The sequence below is a fragment of the Echinops telfairi genome, unplaced genomic scaffold, assembly GCF_000313985.2.
Source record: "Echinops telfairi isolate 266 unplaced genomic scaffold, ASM31398v2 ScPeMD7_7420;HRSCAF=8458, whole genome shotgun sequence".
Taxonomy (NCBI): Eukaryota; Metazoa; Chordata; class Mammalia; order Afrosoricida; family Tenrecidae; genus Echinops; species Echinops telfairi.
The window spans coordinates 46634228-46655553 of NW_022111320.1; positions in this window are offsets into that span (position 1 = coordinate 46634228).

Here is a 21326-nt window from a genome sequence, read left to right on the forward strand (position 1 = left end):
GGACACTGAATAAGGAAGACCTCGGAAGAAGTGTGCACTTGAATTATGGTCTTGGTGGATAATCTCGAAAATACTATGGATGGCATGAGATGCTAACTAGTCTGTCGAGGGGGAAGTACAGCCAGAATGTTCCTTAGAAGAGAGGATGGTGAGACTTCATCTCACATACTTTGGACATGTTACGCGAAGAAACCTGACCCTGGAAAGGACACCATGCTTCTTTAGCAAAGAGTCCGAGAAAAGGAAGACGACCAAACAGACTGACACAGCGGCTGCAATTAATGGGCTCAAACAGAACAATTGTGAGGCTGGCACAGGACCAAGGGGGGTCTCGTTCTGTTGCGCATGTAGGTTGGTAATGGATCAGAACTGAACAGCTATGTCTCTTCTGTTCCTGTATGGTCCCCGCACCTGGTACCATTTCTAGCTCCCAGGAGAAAGGGTCACCCATGCAAATAACTTCCATAGTTACATCTGAACTTAACTCTGTTTTAGTATGAAGGAAATTGCTTTGCTGTAGACAGAAGGAGAAAGGAAAATACTCTTATCATGTTTCCTAGTTTTAGAGGGAAAACAAAGCATCTTTTAGTAGCTCTCAGTGCTAAACCATCCTAATTTTGCCAACAAAGTGAAACAATGTTTAACAGCACAACACTCTCTCCCTGATGTGATTTCCATGTTTTCCCTAGACTAGGTTAAGATATTCCAAGAAATACCAAGTCAGGAAGAGACATGGGTCCTCAGAAAGATAATTGGCGGTAATGAGCTTCCTAAATTGCCAGCCAGACTGAAGGCTCCCCCTTGGTATTAATAAACAAGCAAGCAAGCAGGCAGGCAAGCAAAAACATAAAGAAATAAGAAGCAATTACATTTGCTGCCAAGAGGCAATAAAAAAAAATTATGCCCTCCCCAAACAAGCAGTGCTTTCTAGGGCATGCAGTACAACAACAATGGAAGGAATTCTGTTGAGGGTCCAACCAGTTGTGAAAATATGACACAGAGAGACCAGAACTCTAAATCAGATCTCACCTTCAAAGGTTAAATAATTACTAGCACACAGGCTCCTACCTTACAAAGCTCTCTACAGTGCTTTAGTTAACACCTATGCTAGTTAAGAAATAATCATATTGCTGTGCATAGACGTTTGCAAGTGTCACAGGGGGAAGTCATTTGGGGGCAACAAATGATACCGTTTTAAGCACTCAAAAGTGAAATCTGGAGTAACATAAAATTGAATCAAATGAAACTGTCTGAAATCTCTTATCCAATGTTAACTGTTTCTAGGAAAGTTTTAAGATTTCTAGGATTAAAGGAAGGGAGAAGCTAGAGAATTTCTAAATGATCTAGAAGTCTACGGGACCCTATGCTGTAGGCAAAATCCTATGAAATAATTACTTTTTATAAGTGGAAATCTTGTTCTTAACCAACCCAAAGTCCGCTACCACCGCTCCAACCACGCCCCATTGAAGTGCATGTTAAAAATGGGAATGTTTTATATACTTTCCTGATGGATTTTCATCCTTGAGATGATAGTGGCCCTTAACTCACTGTAATCAATTTTATCTCACCCCTTGTAGTAAAATGTCAAGTAATAGAAAATCAATGTATCCTTCCAATGTTCTCGGCAAATTCAACAATGAAAATGAACCCTAGCTGCATTCTTTCCTACTACTGAAAAAGAGAAACCCGGTGTTTGAGGGAGTTTAGAATCCCACCAGGGAAGATATTCAAGTCAAAGGGCAACCCAGTGTGATCAGTAGCGTGGTGGCAATAGGATGTTGGGAGAACATCTAAACCGCACGTGGGAAGAGGGGAAGGGAGGCTGGGAAAAGCTGATTGGGGGACGTGAAGTCAAAGTTGAAGCAAAGCAAGAGACAAACATGACACCCTCGGTCACCATCTCAACTTTCAAAATCCCGAAGTTATTTAAATCCTACGTCAATGTTGCTCATCTGTAATGAATAACAGTAGGTCCTTTTTGCAGTCTGAAATATATGAAAATAGCCTATCAATGAATGCCCTATGATGGGCCATGGTTGATTTTCAGAAATCACCCTTCTGGACTTCTTGCCTCTCGCTGCTCTTAGAAGATGTAGTGGGTTCCTGAATGCTGGATCCACATCCTCTTCCTGCCTCTAAATCTGGAGAAAACAAGGTGGGCCAAAACGGAAATGACAGGGTTTTCTTTCTCGATACTTTTTAGGCACGTTCTCATAGCTTTGAAAGAGGCGCACTTGGATAGATATATTCAAAAGTGGAGTTGTGCGGACAGTTGTACATTGCTGTAACATGACTAAAACCATTGAACGGTGCCCTTGCCATAGATTAACATTTAAGTATGTAGATCAAACTTCAATAAAGTTCACTGACATGTTGGAGTTTGAAATGACATGTTAGTTACTTTCCGAATCCTGGGGCCCTGCCTGTCTCATGCATTTCTATGTACACAGTTACTTACAGAGCATCCCCTCGACTGCTCTGTGACCCCAATACCTCTCGGAAACTCAGTTTCCTCCAATTAAAAAATAGATCTCAATCGGATGCTTTAAAAACCCATCATCTTAAATTCCATATACAAAGAAATTTCTAAAGTCCCTTTCATATTTATTTTCATCCATCCTTCTTATTCTCAAAGCATAACGCTTGGCAGTCGATTTGCACATTGCGGCAAACACACCCCTTGGTACCCAGGGAACTGTATTCCTGCCTAAGAAGCTATTAGGATTCCACAGCAGCGACTCAGCCCCCACAGTCTCGGCAGCCTGTGTCTCTCCACCTGCCTGGCCTGCAGCTCCACCCCATGAGCAGTGCCCACCCCTCCCAGCTTTCTCCCCAGCCAGGGTCTTTCCGAAAGGGACATTGTTATGTTTTTCCCCTGTCATGTGAGACACACAAGCTTGTTCCAGGCTCTAGCGGGCTTTCAAAGTGACCCCGGGTTCTTAATCATAGAGGTCATGGGGGGAGAGAACTGCCACCCCCAAAAAGCATCAAGTAGCGCCCTTCTCCCATGGTGGCACGGAGAGTTCACCGGCTCCCTCGGACTGTATAGTTAATGCCTCACAAGGCGAACAAGGGGAAATTAAGATGTCTTGAATGAGAAGTCACTGAGAATGGGAAGCTTTGGCCTTGACGCCAATTGTAGCTTAGACTTGACATGCCAATGTGTGCTTCTGTTCTCCAGTGACTCATTTTGGGCAAATGCTAGCGAGTACCGTCACTCTCCTCCTCGCGACAGACAGTCAGCACCATGTAAGGGCCTGGGACAGCCAGTGCCACCTTCAGCTCAAGGCAGGCCTCCCTTGGTAGGGACTAAGTTAAAGCCAGGTTCTCCCCTCCTGGCAGGATGAACCTTCTTTTCTCTTCTTTTACTTCTGGTTCGGCAGCATCTTTTGCCCTCCTGGTCTGCTAAATTCCCTGCAGAACCCTACTGAAACCAGGGCCAACCCTATTCAGAAGGGGGAAAAAAATGGTCCACTTTCCAGAAATAGCTCTCCTTTTTCCTGCCTGATACTTCCTTGCCAACCAGTCGGACTAACCCTGGCATTCCACTGAAAGACCTCCATGCCTCTAATACTTTAGTTCTCAAAACATAACTGCCCAAATTTAGTAGCGTGTGGTAAAAGTTGGGTTTTTGGTTTTTTTTTTTTTATGTCTGTATACGTCAATGTATCGACCCTTTATGGAACCAAAATGATCAATGTATCCTCCCCCTGGACTCTTCTGAAAGGGTCTCCGATTTTCCAATTCCAATTCTCGGACTCCTTCCCTGAACGTGTGCTCTTCAGTTTATATCTCATCCAAGGAGCAGACTCTCCCTCTGCAAGGGACTCCTCGCGTGTTCTTTTTTCAGGTCCTCTGAGTTGGAGCAAGACAATGAAGTCTTAAGGGGTAAATTAGAGCTACGGGGCAGGGGGTGGGGTGGGGGGGTGTAAAGTGACCTAACAGCATGCTCACTGAGCAGCCCCTGGTGCCCTTGAAGAATGAACAGCTTTATTATCATAAAGGTGGGGGGTGGGTAGACAGGGATCCTCGGAGCAATTATCCTGGCCTTTTCCCCACCAAGACATTTTTTCACTTTCTTAAAACTTCTAATAAGTCCCCATGACTGTCCTATGTACTTTGAGAAAATCTGTCACATTGGCCCTTTCAGAGTTCCAAAGGACATCCACCATAGCTTCTGAATGGACCTCTCAGCTTTGAATTTAACTTGCCCCACACATCCCCTGAGAAGCCACAATTGTCATGGGCCAGTCTTTTAAAGGAAGCCTAAGATTGAAGGGGGCGTATTACTGAGAGAACTTGTCCGCAGTCACCCACTGATCACAGGGGCACATTTAAAGACGTCGTGTCTGTAATAAGCCCACACATCCACGAGCTGGCAACCTGCTAGTAATACATTTTGTCTTTAACCTAATCTCATTTTACACACGGAGAAGCCTCTAGTAGAATAGGTTCAGATTTTTGAAAGTGTTTTTCTTCGCACGGTGAGCCTACACTTGACTTCTTTTCTCTGAGTTCTACTCTTCTATTGTATTTTTCCATGGATGAGCATGTGTTACCTTTGTGATAAAATCCGATAAGGTTTGAAAGAAGAGCACTTTGCGGTCTTGCACTTGGAAAAGGTCTCCGGGCGTATCATTCGTCGTTAATACTCATGGCTTGCCAGTTATAGATCACTCGGAGCATTGAGATTTGAGGAAGAAGGAGGGGTGCTGGAAGGTTGGAAGGCAGACAAGAAGCAAACTCAATATATACCACAATACATCCTTGCACCCCACTCACAGTGTTCCTTCTCAGAAACCTGTGAAGTTCAACACAGTATTGAGGAGGCTACAGAGAGGCAAGGCCAGGGCATGTAGTGAAAGAACCCAGTATTCAAAGCACCGAGACGGTGGAGAAAGGGAGAAGAGGTTCCTGACAGCCACTGCCTGTTAACTGGCTTAGTGCTCACCAGAAGACCAGAGAGTTCCCTAGTTAACAAACCATTTCACATCACACCAACATTGGACACTCGATAGACTCGATGGAAAAAGACACAAGTCGGGTCTCTGCAAAATAGTCCTTCTACCTCAACACTGACTAGATCCCTTCCTATTATGGCTAACACGAAGAACTGCTACTTCATCATCTCTTCTGCATGCCTTAGCTACTCTGTATTTAAAAGCAAGTTTCAGAGTCTCTTCTGATGTCCACGTTGATCTTTTCTTTCTTCCTGTCATTTTAATGACTCATTGCTTTCTTCACATATGCTGTCCTAGACGCCATGCCACAGCTCATCAGGTCTCTGTCATTACTGTTTAATACATCACATGTGTTCTTGAGATGTTCTCAAAATTGAACTGGGATAGACTCAAGGTTGTATTTTGTCTCTTGTGGACTTGTTTTAATTTTCTTTGGCTTCAACCTGAACTTACATTTGAGCAATTGATGGGTCATTCCTACCCTAAAGATCTTGTATGTCATGCATATGCCTGTTTTTCCAAACTAGACTTACCCATCCAGACTTATGAATCCAAATGTCAGTAGCTAGAGATGACTGCCCTTTCTTAGCAACTACAGACTTCGCAATCAACCAGGCAAGATGAACAATCTTCTGTATGTTTAAGTGTACAACTCCAAGTCTAGGTATAATGTAAGGAGTGAAATCTAAAAAGGCCATTCTAGGAGAGAGCTGTAGAATCATAAGTGAAAATAAAAATGATCAAATAATTCCAGCTGCAAATAATAGAAATCACAACTTTTAGCAGACTTAAACCATGGGGGGATGTGTATTTTATTACTTAATAAGAAATTAGGAGTTCCGTACTAATAAATGTATTCAATGCTGGGATAAATATTGTGCATATGTTTATGTGGCTATATATTAAAACAGGTGTTTAATAAAAGAAAATATACTAGATGAGATGCAATCTGATAGTTCGATTATGTTTTATGTATTTTCATTGTTAAAAGCTATCAGTGACAGACAACACAATTTTAAAATGGGCAAAGCATTTTAACAGACACCTCGCACAAACTGTAAATCAATGCCCAATACCAAAGCCAAGCTCATTGGCATCAAGTCAATGCTAGCTCATAGAGACTCTGTAGAACTCTATGTCAAACTGCCCTCTAAGTTTCCAAGACTGTAACTGTTTATGGGCGTCAAAAGCCCCATCTGTCTCCTGCAAATGATGAATAAGCACATAAAATATAATCATAGGAAAAATCAGCTAAGACATGCAAATAAAATCTCTAAGAAGACACCACTAAAACAATAAAGTCAAAAACAAACCCACTGCCATGAGTCGATTCTAATGCATAGCAACCCTATTGCATAGGGTAGAACTGCCCCTGCGGGTTTCCAAGACTGTCACTCTTATAACAAGAGAAGAAAGCCATGCCTTTCTCCCACAGAACGGCTGGTGTTTCAAATTGTTGACATTGGGGTTAGCAGCCCAAGACATAAACACCAGGCCACCAGGGCTCCATAAAACACAATTCAAAAAAACTCAGCCATCAAGTTGACGCCAGCTCATAGCGACGCTGGAATAGGATGGCTGAAATTCAAAAGATAAGCAGTCCTTAGTTAACCCCCAAATTGGTCGATATGAACCCAGCAGCGGCTCAAACAAAAACCAAGGTCTTTTCCATTGAGTAGAATCTGATTCATAGTGGCCTCTAGGAAAGGGCAGAACTGATCCTGTGGGTTTCCAAGAGAGTACACTGGTACAGAACTAGACAGCCTCATCTTTTTCCTGAGGAGCCGCCGGTGGATTTGAACCACTGATCTTGATCTTGTTCTGTGATTAGCAGTGGAATGCAAAGCCCACGATGCCACCAGGGCTCAGCAGGAGGATACAACTTGTCCGTTTGTTCCTTAAAGAGTGCAACCTCACAAACAGTATGGGACAATTCTACTCTGCCCTCATGGGCTGCGGTGCGTGGGACGTGAGTCTTCAAGACACAACCGCTGTGTTAGAGTGTGGAGCAACTGGGGCTCTTATGCAAATACTTTGGGAAATAGGTCTGGCAACTTTCTGCAAAGTGTAATGTAACTCACCGTACAATAAACAGCACCCATTTCTATGAGTCAATTCTGAGTTATGGCAAACCCCCCTATTACAGAGACTGTCCACGAGGTTTCTTGTGCTGTTATCTTTACAGAAGCAGATCCCCATGTATCTCTTTCACTGCTAGGTAGGAGGGATGGAACCACCAAGCTCTGAGTGAGTAGTGAAAACAGTTATGACTTACCATCGAGACCCAGAAAGTTCACTCCTCATATTGACCCCAGAGAAATAAAAGTGCATGCTCTCATGAAGTCATCGATGGATTTCACATCAGCTTAATTCATAATCATAACAAGATGGAAAGGTTTCTAAATCGTACTCCATCTGTTCAAAATATGTTGCTCAACAATAAAAAGAAACTATTAACATATACAATGTGGATGAATTATACAAACATTAAACTGGAAAAAGCAGTCAGATACAAATAACAAATATAGCGTGATTGCACTTAAATGAAATTCTAGCTAAGATCAATCAAATCTGAATGACCCCTCCAAAATAAAAATAGATAAATCAGTGGAGCCCAGGGCCTGAGGAAGAGGGCTGTCTACAGAGGGACACAAGGAAACTCTGAGAATTGATGGAAATGTCCTCATTGTGATGATGGTGTGGTTATCAAAACTCCTGGAACTCTGTGCTGCAAGTGAGGAAGTTAATTTTGGCTCCCCTGATGAGTTGTGACTTTCTATTTTAAAAACACAACTTTTATGACTCAATATCAAAGGATTTTCAGGAATCCAAATAGCTATTGTAATCATCCAATGACTGTCATGTTTCTCTTGCGTAGAGTAAATGCAGGGGACCATCCAACATGAGACCAGGTACTCGATACGTCCCATTATGGAGCCCAGGACTTTAGAAGGCTGATTTCATGATTACTGTTCTCTGACTAGGAATGTGATTTAGTAAAATCACTCTGCTGTTTGGAGAGAACTTCCACGTGTATTTCATCTGACCTGAGAACTAGTTCAGGAAGGCATATAATTTTATTCCACTTCAACGGAAGGGTAATCAATATTGAGAATCACAGAGCTAATAAAGAACAATTTTTGTTATTGTTGGGTACTGTTGAGTGGAGTTTGATTCATAGCAACCCCATGGGACAGAGTTGAACTGTCCTCAGGCAGTTTTCAGAGGTGTAATCTTTATTACAGACCACTAGGTCTTTGTTCCACGGAGTTATTGATTGGCCCTGAATCACCAACCTTTAAATTAGCAACCGAGCACTTAAACAGCACAAAAGGTCCCTAGTAAATAACAGAGAAAGACTAAAAGCCATGTACACATGAGACTACAGTTTTCCTAATGCACACCACAGATGTCTTTAAGAGCACTGAATCATGGGTTCTAGACTTTGGAGTTTAATATCATTGTTATTAACACACCCGAGTATCAGAAGACATATTTGGTGTGTGTGTATATATTATATATAATATTATATATTACATATATAAATTATAAAGTATGGTCGTTTTTATTGCTCTCATTACAACCCACAGATCTCTACTTCAAAGGGGTCAAATGAAAGTCACCGAAAATGCAGCCTTTAAAAAGAGATGTCCTTTACCTAAACATTTCCGTTTTTCTTCCTCCTGAAAGTTGAACGCTCTTTCCTGCACAGAGTTGGCTAGTTAATCAAAGAGAAGAAACCGTCTGAAGTGGGGAATCTATGACCTCTTTGTCAAGAGAAGTCAGATTACTCAACGTCAAGAAAAGCTATTTTTACTTTCGTTGGACGGCCTGTGGAACACTTGAAAGGTCAGCACCACCGAAGGAAAAGGAGCAATTGGTGAAGAGAAGCTCCCACACTCTCTCTCCTCCGAACCTTCTCCAGCCTGACGTTGGTCATCTGCACCCAGTTGGCTTAAGTGTTTGGGGCTTGGTTAGCTAAAGCGGACACACAATTAGCTCTGACTCTGGGGAAGTCACTGAAATGGCTTTCAAATGGAGCCACACAACCTACTGTGGACCACAGTTGGCCACAGTGAGCCTCCATCTGCATAGAGTGTGGGTGGGGTTCCAATATCATCCTTCGGGTAACTAAAGGAAGTAGGACATTTGATGAGAAGGATGGGGTGTGTGTAATCCTCAAGATAAACTATCCTAAATGACAGCAAAACAAATCTTAGCAGGAGCCCCTGAAGAATTCTCTGATTCTGAGCAAAGAGATAGCTTTCTCTGAGCCTCAGTTTCTTCATCTAGGAAATAAAGAATAATAGCCTTTCCTGATCTCAGCTACCTGTTGTGAAGCTTAAAGGAGACAAATGTGAAAGAGTTCCCAAAATGGAGGAAAGCCATGTAAGCTAGACGGGTGTCCTGTTTTCTTTCTTTTTGTTTTTATCAGAGTCTGTGTTTTGTTGCAGAAAATGATGTTTTTGATCAGTCACTTTTTAATTCCTTTGCTAACGATATCTGGGACATCTGGAGAATTGGTGTGATACACATGGTGAACCTACTCAGCTGCTAAAAGGGGGGGGGGGTCCGAGGTTCAAATCCACCCCGAGGTAGTTCCAAAGAAAGACCTGGCTGGCACTCGACTGCTAGAGAATCAGCCACTTAAAACCCTGCAAACAAACCAACACAAGGAACCCCTGTGTACCCCGGGCTTCTCTGACACACCGGGCTCACCGGGAAGTGGAATTTGACTCAATGGCAATTGTTTGGGATTGTTTGAGTACAGGGGATGAGAGGACAATGGTAAGTGTGGGAGTTGGTATGATGGGACTCCTGGATGCCCTAAAATAGGACTAGTCCCCCTCACTGCTGGAAGTGTTGACAATCCCATACAGAACATCTTTCTGCTCCGAAATCACCATTTTGATCGGAATTTGTTCCCTGCATCACATTGGTAAGTCCAAGACACATCCCTGGTTACAATTTGTTCCACAAAATGATCTTCCTTAGGTTTGATTCTACTTAAAAGGTGGATGTCTCTTTGAGCTAGATGATCTTCAAACAATGTTTGTGGCACCCATGAACCCAAAAGCATATGAAGGTCAAAATGTTCACTTAAAATGGAAGCTACTGGCCCATGTGAGATCCCAAGTTCAGAAGCTATCATGTCAACGGTTAATCTATAGTCTTCTTCCATCCGTTTCTGAGCTTCAGCCACAGTGTCAACATTCATTGAGGTTGACTGTTTTCCCTCTCTCGGCTCATCTTTGAGGTTTTTCTGATCTTTCTTAAAATGCTTAATCCACCTAAAAACTATTGTTTTTAGAGTGGCAGAATTCCTGTAAATTTGTTTCAATAATTTGATAATTTCAAAGCTTCGATAATTTGGGAACGTGTACACTTGAATTCTGCTAAAAATTTGGTATCAGCCACAACCTCAACATCATTTCTCCCATGGCACAAGAAACAAAGTCCTGTTGATAAGATTAAGATAAGTGATAGAGAGAAATTTTCTGCAGCTGTGCAATGGTCACAGAGACCTGCTTAACCTTGTTTTGTTTAGAATAAACCCATGCATGTGTGAACTGGAAGCCTGCTGCCAATACCTTACTCGTATCCTGGGCTTCTCTGACACACCGGGGTCACCAAGAAGTGGAATGTACTTAATGGCAATTGTACCAGACAGTCATCATATTGAGGAGACCTACATCATACAGAGATCAAACACACATTATCTGCATCCGTACACTAGAGGATGGGTAAGGTGTGTGCTTACCAATAAGTGAAACTCCAAAGTTTTGTGCACATTTTCCATGATTCTAATTAAAAAGCAGGGGGGCCTGCTGTTGGCATGGTGGCTGACTCCTAACCACGAGATAAGCAGTTCAAAACTGCCAGAGACTCTTTAGGGGGGAAAATGAAGCTTTCTACTTCCCTCAATATTTGCAGTCTCAGAAATCTAACAGGGCCCTTCTCTTCTGTCCTATGGGGTCACACCGAGCTGGAATCAAGTGGATGACAGTGTTCACCTTTGGAGTTTGGGTGAAGAAGCTTTGCAGACGTATGCAAAGGTGTAATATGTGAATTCTAGAATTTCTATGGTTCCATATGCAACTTGGTTGCTCTTATATGAAACCAGCAATCCATAACATAAAAAATGAATGGCAAAATGCATAATTTATCTTTTTTTCTTTACTTATGATGGTATTAAATAGCAAATAGAAAGCACCATGATAATTCAAGGGATAGAAAATGGAAAAAAAAAAAGGAAAATCTGTACATTTCAGTACATTTAATGCCATTTATTTCCACTACTTGTTGAACAAGGAGCCTTGTATTTTTGGTTTGCACTGGTCTGTACGCCTTATGTAGTCAGCTCTGGCTAATAACATGGTTTGGAGGGGAACTAGATTTGAGGTTTGAAGAAATTTTGAAAGAAGAAAGCTGGGTCTCAAAACAAAACAAAGACAAATGGAACTCATTTCTGTAGTCTATTTGAAAACACAGGGACCCTCTATCAGGTTTCTGAGATTGAAAGTCTTAACATGAGCTGGCAACCACATCTTTCTTCCACAGACCAGATGGTGAGTTTGAATTCTAGCCTGTGCTTAGCAGCATCCCACTGCCTAATCCACAGCAAGGCCAGCGCTCCCTACACTGGGTTCCAAAGGACTCTACAAGAGCGCTGGAGAGATGGGGTGAAGGAAGTAGAGAATGCTCTACCCACTGCAAGAGTCTGATGATTTAGAGAAAGGCTGTTACCAGAAACCAACCAACCGACCACTTGGTTTCTCTACTTCTTGAGTTGGGATCATGGAATTAGGTGATCTGATCAAAGATGAACCTGCACAAGTACAAGACAGGACAGAAGGTGCTGGCATGCGCTATGCAGGGGATGGAAAACCTTTGGAAAGTTTTTCTGCAAAGATGAATGCATTCTTTTACTTCATGACTTCAGCAATAAAAGAATAAGCCACTGGTGGTTCACTGTGGATAAAACTCAAAATGATTATGCTGAATGAAATAAATCAGACATAGAAGGAATACTTACAGTATAGATTTCCTTTATATAAAGCTCTAAAAAATATAAGCTAACTGACGCTAACAGAGAGAAGAAGATGGCTTCGTAGACAAGGGAAGTAGGCTGGAGGAAGGTAGTGAGCATTGGGACGATGAGGAGTTAATTATCACAGAGGGAAATCACAAAGGAGCCGGAGGAAGCTTGGTGATGGGAAATGAAAATCTCCATTAGAGTCCGTTGATGGTGTCAAAATTGTGTTTGTGTGTGTGACGCACGTGTGCACAACTACCATTTTGTGCGCTTTTGATATGTGCAGGTTGTGGAATACTAATTATATATTAATAAAGCTGCTTTTATGTAAGTCTTTGTCATCTGGCTATCCATTAAATTCTTTTGCCTATTTGTAAATACAAGTTTCCAAGATAAAAAATTAATAGAACTACTTTTTATTGTGCAACATACTTACAGGCTTGGAGCTAGAAGTCACCTCAGGTGCCAGCCTATAGATTCCTCCCCTCCGCTGGGAGAGCCAACAATTGCTTTTAATGTTTGCTCAAGTTGCAAGAGTTTTTAGGTGCACGCTGGGCTCACAAAGACTTCATCTGACCCCTACAATGGCTTTTTTCTCTTCATCTCCAGTTTTACTTTGCTTTTTCATCAATACCAATTGATTAAAGCAGCAGCAGTCTAGGAATCAACCAAGCATGTACTGCATTGGGCTAAAAAAATACAAGCAAAGACATCACTTTGGTGACTAAGGTGCAGCTGACCAAGTCCCAACACTATCAAACATCTAATACGCACGCCCAAAGGAACCATGGCTAAGAAAGGCAGAAGAATGGACACCTTCGAAGAAGGTTTTGGCAAACCATACTGAAACTACTCTGGACTGTCAGAAGGACAAACAAAGCTGTGTTGGAGGAAGTACAACCAGAGTGCTCCTTTGAAGAGAGGGTGGCACGACACGCACTCCTGTTCTTCAGACTTGTGGTCAGGAGGGACCAATCCCTGGAGCTGGTCATCATGCTTGCTCAAGTGGAAGGTCCGTCAAAACGAGGAAGCTCCTCCTTGAGACAGGTTGACATCAGTTGCAAGAACATAGCAATTGTGAGGATGGCACATGCCCTGGCCATGTTTCAGCCCACTATGCATGAGCTCATGGAAAATCAGAACCAAGTCCCCGGGGCCTAACCTTCAGCCCTTCTTCCACTGCTCTCTGCATCCAGGAAATCACCACACTCCTGTCACGGCTAGCAGTGAAGAGTCCTCTCCCAATCCCGACTCCCGGGAGAACAACGGAAGCACAGGGAAGAGGGGTGCAGAGTGGATGTTTGATTGTTCAATCAGCTTCTGCCTTTCTCCAAGGGAGCTCGGGCTGATTAAAAGTCAGCCAGGGACTGAAGCCACAATCAGAGCTGATTTTTCATGCCAGCCCCACCATTAATATACAATCTTGCACAAGTGACTAGCCTCTCCCCGCTCGGTTCCCTCCTCTGTAATACGAGCTCGGTACCTCGACTAGCCATGGTCTCTTCAAGGGATGATATTTATAACTGTTCTCCTCTGTTCTATATCCTTGTGGAATAATAAACTACAGGGTGAGACTCATCAAGGATTTTTATAAAAACGGGCATCAGGGTGTGACTGGTGAGCCTTGGGAGATGGAGTGTTCTGAGACAGATAGGTCTCATCTGAATTTTAATGCCATGTTCATTGTGTGAGAGGTGAGGATACGCATCTTGTTCAAGAAAACTTCGCTGAAGGGCGGACAGGGGATAGAATAGAGCCCCGGCTCACTGCTTCTCTTGCACATACAATATTTTCTAGAAGCTGCAGGAGTCTCCTGTACCAGAAATGGAAGAAGTACAATCAAGTCTTAACAAGAGGCTGAGCTCAAGGTCTGAATTCCAACGATGTTACTCCCCCTAGCTCTTTCCCCTTGGCATCTTGTTGGTTTCCTTGACCATGTGATCTGTCAAACCTTTCCCCACGCTGCTTCTCTCCGCTCTGATTCTAGCAGCACAAGTGCCTGTGCTTCAGCAGCATCGAGTTGGGAAAGGGTCAACAGGACCTCCCAGTCTATCTCCCACCACCACCTTGTGGGCAAGTCACTTGTGTGCAATTCCAGGTTCTCAGGAAAGGAACGTCCGTGGAGCCAGCTGAGGTTAGGGGAGCCACAGGTACTAAGAGCTGTGCTGGGTAAGAGGTGGTATGTGCTGCACAGAGCTGGCCCCTCTAAGGCGAAGGCAAGAGGAAGTTCTTTTAGAAGAGGGTGGGAAATGACTGACAGAGAGACCACCTCAGATGAGGCCTGAACTCCAGTTAGTGCCCAAGAAGCATGTTCCTTTTCCCTCATAACTTAAGAACAGCTTCTTATTTGAGCCAACTGCTTAGGACACATGAGAGTTGTGAAGGCTTTCATTTCACTTGGATCCACACTCTACACTCACGGAAACAGCAAAGAAATCAAATGCTGTGTTGCCCTGGGCTGGCCTGCTGCATAAGACCATGATCAAGAGTTGAGGAATGAGGATGCCCCTTGGAGAACTAAAATGCACCTGACTTGAGCCATAGCCTTTCAGCAGTCTTGTATGCCTACAGAAACAGAACAATCACTAAGGAAGACTGGAGAAGAATTCCTGCACTGGAATTACGGTGTTGGCAAAGAGTGTTGAAAGTGCCGTCGATGGTCAAAGACAAACAAATCCATCTTGGACAAAATACAACCAGAATGCTTGCCTCACATGTTTTTGTGCACATTATCAAGGAAAGCCCAAGCGTGGAATAGGACCTCATTCTTAGTCAATTGGAAGATCAGCGACAAAGGAAAATCCTCAGTGAGACGGATTGGCACGGCGGCTGCAAACTGGACTGCAACAATGACAATTGTGAGGATGGCACAAGACCAAGCAGTGTTTCTTTCCACTGTGCATAGGGTGGCTACGTGTGGGGACCAACTTAATCACCGTAAACAAGTCCGGCTACTTTAAAGTAGAGCTGGGTCTGGAATTCCAGTCCCCTGGTTCTAGCACAGAATTCTCTTTCAGGGTGAGCTCTGTCTGAGGCTCTCCCCAATGTCAACATGGTGTGGATGGAATGCTAGGATGAGGCATTTGCCCTTAAATTCTATAAAAAGGAAGAAGCATTTGGGAAGGTTCTGTTTTCAACCTTACGTCTTGTCCCACATGCTCCACTCACACTGTAACCTTGATATTGCTCTCAACAAGTTGTTAGGTGCACCGCAGAGCCAATTCTGCCTCATAGCCACCCAATGTAGAAAGCAACACCACCCAGTCCGGAACCAGCCTTACAGTTGTTAAGTTTGAGCCCACTGCTACAGTCACCGTATCAGTACCTCTCAGGAGGGTCTGCTTTTTCTGACCCTTCACTTTACCAAGCATGATGTCCTTTTCCAGGGACTGGTCTTTCTTGATTACTCGCTGCCATCAAGCCAATGCTAACTCAGAGACCCCTGGGGGTTTCTGAGTATGGGTTTACAACATTTCACTTCAACTTGATAAATAAGTGTAGGGGTGGAGTCTAGCCTATCGATCAGGTCACAGCCTGATGATGCCTCCTTGTGGACATGGCCTTCTTCTGAGAATTCTGGGAATTTCCCCTCTCTCTCTCTCTCTCTCTCTCTCTCTCTGCCTTTTTCTTCCTTTTGACAAGGCACAAAGAGCCTTGCTGAGACCTGTGAGGAGTCTCTCTCTCTCTCTCTGCTTCACCTTCCTGTTGATGCACCACCCTCAGCCAGAGGAACCACATGGAGATGCTTCCATCACCACTGGATCCACAAGACTTTGGACTGACTGGCCTGCGATCTTCCTGCATTCTACATCATTGCATGTGCTGCGTGAGTCTGGAGAGATTTATGAACTAGTATTGGACTTGTGGGCTAATATCTGACTTAAGGACTTGATCTGGACAGGGCTGGGATATTTTAAAGTTCTTTCATATACATATATGAGTGCCTTTGGATTTGTTTGTCTAGTCAACCCAGACTAATACACCAAGGCTGGAGTCGAAAGCCAAGTCTATCTCCTGAGGAGCTGCTGGTAGTTTCCATCCGCCAAACATGCGGCTCACAGCCCAACATGTAACCACTCCACCCCCAGGCCTCCTTCCTGATAACACACTCCAAGTACATGAGGTCATTTTGCCAGGCTTAAATTCTCAAGAACACTCAGGCTGTACTTCCTGATTTGTTTATTCTTCTGGCAGTCCTTGGTACTGTTAGCGTGCTTCGCCAACACCAAAATTCAAGTCTACCAGTTCTTCTATCTTCCTTAATCATTGTTCAGCTCTCACCTGCATATGAAGGCAACAGAAAATAGTATGGGGTAGATACGGCTTTGGGGTGACCTCAGGCTCCCAAGGATGATTCCCACCAGGCAGAATTTAGACATGCTTGGCCACAAAAAAAAACCTCACAAACAACACTCTTAATTATGAGGTTGATTAGGGAAGTTAACAGACTGCAAGTTAAATGAAAAATGCTCAGAATCATTTTTTAGTTAGGGCAGACTGCTCTCCAGTCTCTTGAAGACACCTGGAGCAGGCCTCTGTCCCGTCAGACAATGTGACAATGCTCTTTTAAGGCTGTCAAGAAATACCCAAAGGGCATTTAGCTCTGCTCTACATCTCGATCTGAAGGCATCAACTCCAGCCCTGTGGGTCAATAAACACAGCTCCCCCAGTTAAGTGCCCAGGGGCACACCACTCCACAAGCCAGACTCCTGCCCCAAAGCACTCAGCTTTCTTTGTGCTGTGGCTAGGAAATGCACCATTCTGTCTCATGCTCTGGCTCCCAGTTCTGCTGTTGTTGTTTGTTTGCCACTGCTCTGGTGTCATAACCATCTCCTAGATCATGAAGGTTCACTACAAAGGAATCTCTGGGTTGAGAAGACGCATTCCACCCCTAGCTCTGCACTCCTCCTGGTAGTGCTAATCCCCTTTCTTGCTTCTGCGAGAAGGCTGGTTTTATACCCAGCAGGACAGCACTCACCATGGACCCTATTAACAATCACTCACTGCTAAATCAGATAATCCAAAAAGAACCTTCCCCCACCTTCTTACCAAGACTCATCAGGAAAAAGAATCATTGTTTATTGTGAGTAACAAAGGTGTTGGCTAGAGGAGCCATACTAAATAATTCACTGCATTGTACATTTGTCAGACCAAGGGCACCTTAGTTCTGGGTGACATTCTTACACCTTGACACTTCAAAGAGGTCTTGTGCAAAAGATCTTCTCAGTGCAATACCTTGTTTGATGTCTTGCCTACAGTGCTTTTGTGAGCATTGAGTGTGAGCCCAGATAACATGAAGTCCTTGACAGCTGCCATGTTTTTTCTCTCATTATCGTGATATTATATATTGCTCAAGTTGTGTGGGGGTTTTGTTTTCCTTACATTGAGTTGCAATCCATCCTGAAGGCTGCAGTTCTTGATCTTTATCAATCATTGCTTAAAGTTCTCTTCCCTTTCGGCAAGCAAGTTTGTTTCATCTGCATATTGCAGGTTGTTAAAGAGCTTTCCTGCAATCCTGATGCCTCATTCTTCTTCAAATGGCTCAGCTTCTCAGATTCTATGCTCAGCATTAACATAGATTGAATAAGTAAAGTGAAAGATACAACCCTGACACACAATTTCCTGATTGGAAACTACGCAGTGTTCCCTTGCTCTCTGTTCCATCTTTCTGGTATTCTCTGTTTCCAGCCAAGATCCGTCTGATATCAGCGATGATATTCCTCATTCCACATCCTCTTCTGAATCTGACTTGAATTTCAGCCAACCCCTGGTCAATATGCTGCTGCATCCGTTTTTAAATTTTCTTCAGAAAAATAAATTACTTGCATGTGATATTATTAGATAATTTCCACATTCTGTTGGGTCACCGTTCTTTGGAATGGATACAAATATGGATTGTGCCCAGTCAATGGGTCAGGTAGCTGTCTAAAAATATTTTTGGCATAGACCCTTGAGTGCTTCTAGCGCTGCATCAGTTTATTGAAATATTTCCATTGATATTCTGACAATGCCCAGAGCTTTGGTTTCTGCCAATGCCATCAGTGCAACTTGGACTTCTTCCTTCAGTACCATCCGTTCTTTATACAGTTTGAAATTTAAATATCCATCAGTTCTTTTTTGTTACAGTGACTCTGGGTGTTTTTCCACCTTCTTTTGGTGCTTCCTGGACAATTCAAAATGTTGTCCACCAAATATTTCAATATTGCAACTTGAGGTTTGAATTTCTTCTTGAGTTCCTTCAGGATGAGATAGGCTAAGTGTGTTCTTCCCTTTTGCTTTCTAACTCCAAGTCTTTGCAAGTTTCATTATGTTTTACCGTGTTTTCTCATGCTACCTGTTGAAACTTTTTGTTCAGCTACTTTACTTCATCATTTCTTCCATTTGCTTCAGCTACTCAATAGTTAAGAACAAGTTCCCAGAGCCTTTCTTCTTTGCTTCCTCCCTTTCTCTCTCCTTCCTTCATCCTTCTTTATTTCCTTTTGCTTCCTTCATGTATGAGGTTCTTGATGTCATCCCACAGGCATCTACTTTGTAGGTTTTTGTGTTCAATGCATCAAATCTGTTCTTGAGCTGGTTCCTCAGCCCATACACCTGTATCAGTCAGGAAAAAACTCCAGCATGACATTTGGCTCATAAACTTGGGATTTGACAGCCTCTACACTTGTGTAAACCAGCCTGTTGAGATGAAGATAGAACTCAATCTATCTATATATTTTATGTTGTGTGTGTGTGTGTGTGTGTGTTTAGAGAACCACTGAAGCAGTCTAGAATAGCAACACCAAAACTTGTGAGAGAACCAGCCAATAGCATTGAGTGCCAACGCAACTCACAGCTGAACACAGATGCATGTGTTATTAGCCCAACTGAGACCAAAAGAAATATCCAGCTGACCCATAGAACTGAGAAAAACAATAATGCATATTCTTTTAAGCAATTGAGCTTTTGAGTACTTTTCCACAATAGGCAATTGATCTAAGAATTATGAGAAGATAAAAGTGAACAAAATCTGTTTAGCTTATGGTAGTTCTCTAAGCAGAGAGTAAGGTAGGGTGTCTGAATCTCTGGGGAGGGGTTGAGACTAATGAGATCCTCCCTTGTCTTTTAAAGGGACCAATCAACTAAACGAGGCTGGGAACATTGTTCTTAAAGTTATAAAGCCTTGAGCAGATGAATGCTGTGGCTCTCCTTGGCCTATTCTACTCCCTCCTGTTTTCTTTCCAAGGTGTTACTCATTATTAAACCTTTTAGACAGATAACTAACTTGGCGTCCCAACATTTGGGGACACCCTGAGTTTGCTGTTGAGTGGCCTTCCCCCAGAAAATTTAACGGAATACATCCAAGATCACAAGTATTTTCAGAGGCATGCTTCTCCAGAAGGGGCAGAGAGAACGGGGCTGTCTTAGTCGCCTAGTGCTGCTGTAACAGAAATACCAGAAATGGGTTATTTTACAAATCTAAAATGTATTTTCTCACCATTTTGCAGGCTTTCCACTCAATTTCAGGGTCTCAGCCATGCAGATTCCTTCCTTATTGGTAGCCTTGGGCCTCCTCTGGTTCCTCAGATTATTCATGGTCCCCATGTGGAATCTGTTTTCCTGTGTATGCTCAACTCTTGGCATCTAATCTACTCCTTTTTAATATAAGAAATGGTCAGTTTAGAGCCCCCTTACTTGGTCTCAGAGGAGTGGGCTACATGGGTTCAGTGATTCAACTCCACCAGTCCACTCTGTGGGAGAAAGATGAGACTTTCCACTTCCATCAAATTGTACCACCTCAGAAGCCCAAAAGGGCAGCTCTACGTGGTCCTACAGGGAGGGCCACAATGAGTCAGAATGGATTTGCTGGCAACGGGTTTGATTTTTTCATTTTGGGGCCTGGTGGTGCTGTCCAATCAATGTTGGACTGTTAACCTCAATGCCGGAAATATGGGAGTACCTGGTCCCTTTAAGTATTGATAATGCCTTGATGTGGGTCAGAATTGACTTGATGGCAAGGGGCGGGCACTTGGGAAAAGTAGAATTAACATAACAAAGAAAAACCACTTTCCAAATAGAATTAAATCCATGCGTGTAGGAGTTAGGATTCCAACACATACTTTGGGGGCACACACTACAATCCATAATAGGAGTCTTTCTGGATGCCATGAGCAGATAAAAATGACCAAATAGCTCCGTGTCATCCTTTTTACTCCAATCATATCTAGGACCTGCCTCTTCTCACCATTCTAGGTCCCACATTCTCACAAGAAAACTACATCAAAACCATGATCTGGCTGTGATATCTCACACTTGTGATATCCATGGACTTGCTTTTGAACCCCCTCCCCCACCTTTGTTTGCCTCACCTCCTACCCCATCTCCAGAGAGAGAAGAATAAGTAATGAACTGTCACTCTGAAGGATGTAGACCTTGTATACTTCGAAGCCATTTATTTTGAAAGTTTTCAGTCAGATCTAACCTTGAAACTCCCAAATACATAATATATGACTGGAAATGAGCCTGAACCTTATTCTTCATTTTATTTTCTACTGGGATACTTAGAAAGAATGCAAATGGGGAGACACCACAACTTGTTCCCACCTTGACTAGGGTAGTGAGCTACCTACCATTGGAATGCCTGATCTTCACATTGATAAAATTCTTAGCAGAATTTCAACTCTCTCCAAGCTGATTTACAGGAAACACAGTCACTTTATAATAATAACAGGAATCAAACATTTTAAGGTCCCTGCTTTATTGTAGGTTTTGAAAGCCTATTCTTTTGTTCGAAGTTAAAGAAACAATTATTGTTTTTATAATCTATGATAACCATGTGAATAGATTTGAATCACCCACATCAGGCACGAATATGCTTATTTCTGTATTATTTTAAAACAATGGAAGTATCCTTCAACATAAGAACAATTTTAAGAGGGACCTTCAAAAAATTCTCAGAATAGACAGCAGACTCAAAGTCTGGGTGATCCCAAAGCCATTTCACTGCAAATGCCCAGCAGTAAAGATGGCCTCAAATTGGGTTCCTGTCTGCAGTGTATTTGGCAATAGCCCATATGATTTTACCTTTTGTCACTGTGGTAGTTACATAATATGATGTCAATTTGAGGATTCAGAGTGAAGGGGTGGAGTCTAGCCTGTCAATCAGGTAGTAGCTTGATGACCTCATGTGGAAGCGCTAAGGAGATAAATAGCTCGCTGGAGGTGGGACACATGCTCATTCCCTGTGAGATATCCCTGTGGAGGAGACACATGGAGAGAGGCTGGTAGAGCCAGACCTCTGGAGATAGAGAAGCCACATGGAGACCCCTGTCAGCGCTGAGATGCTTACAATG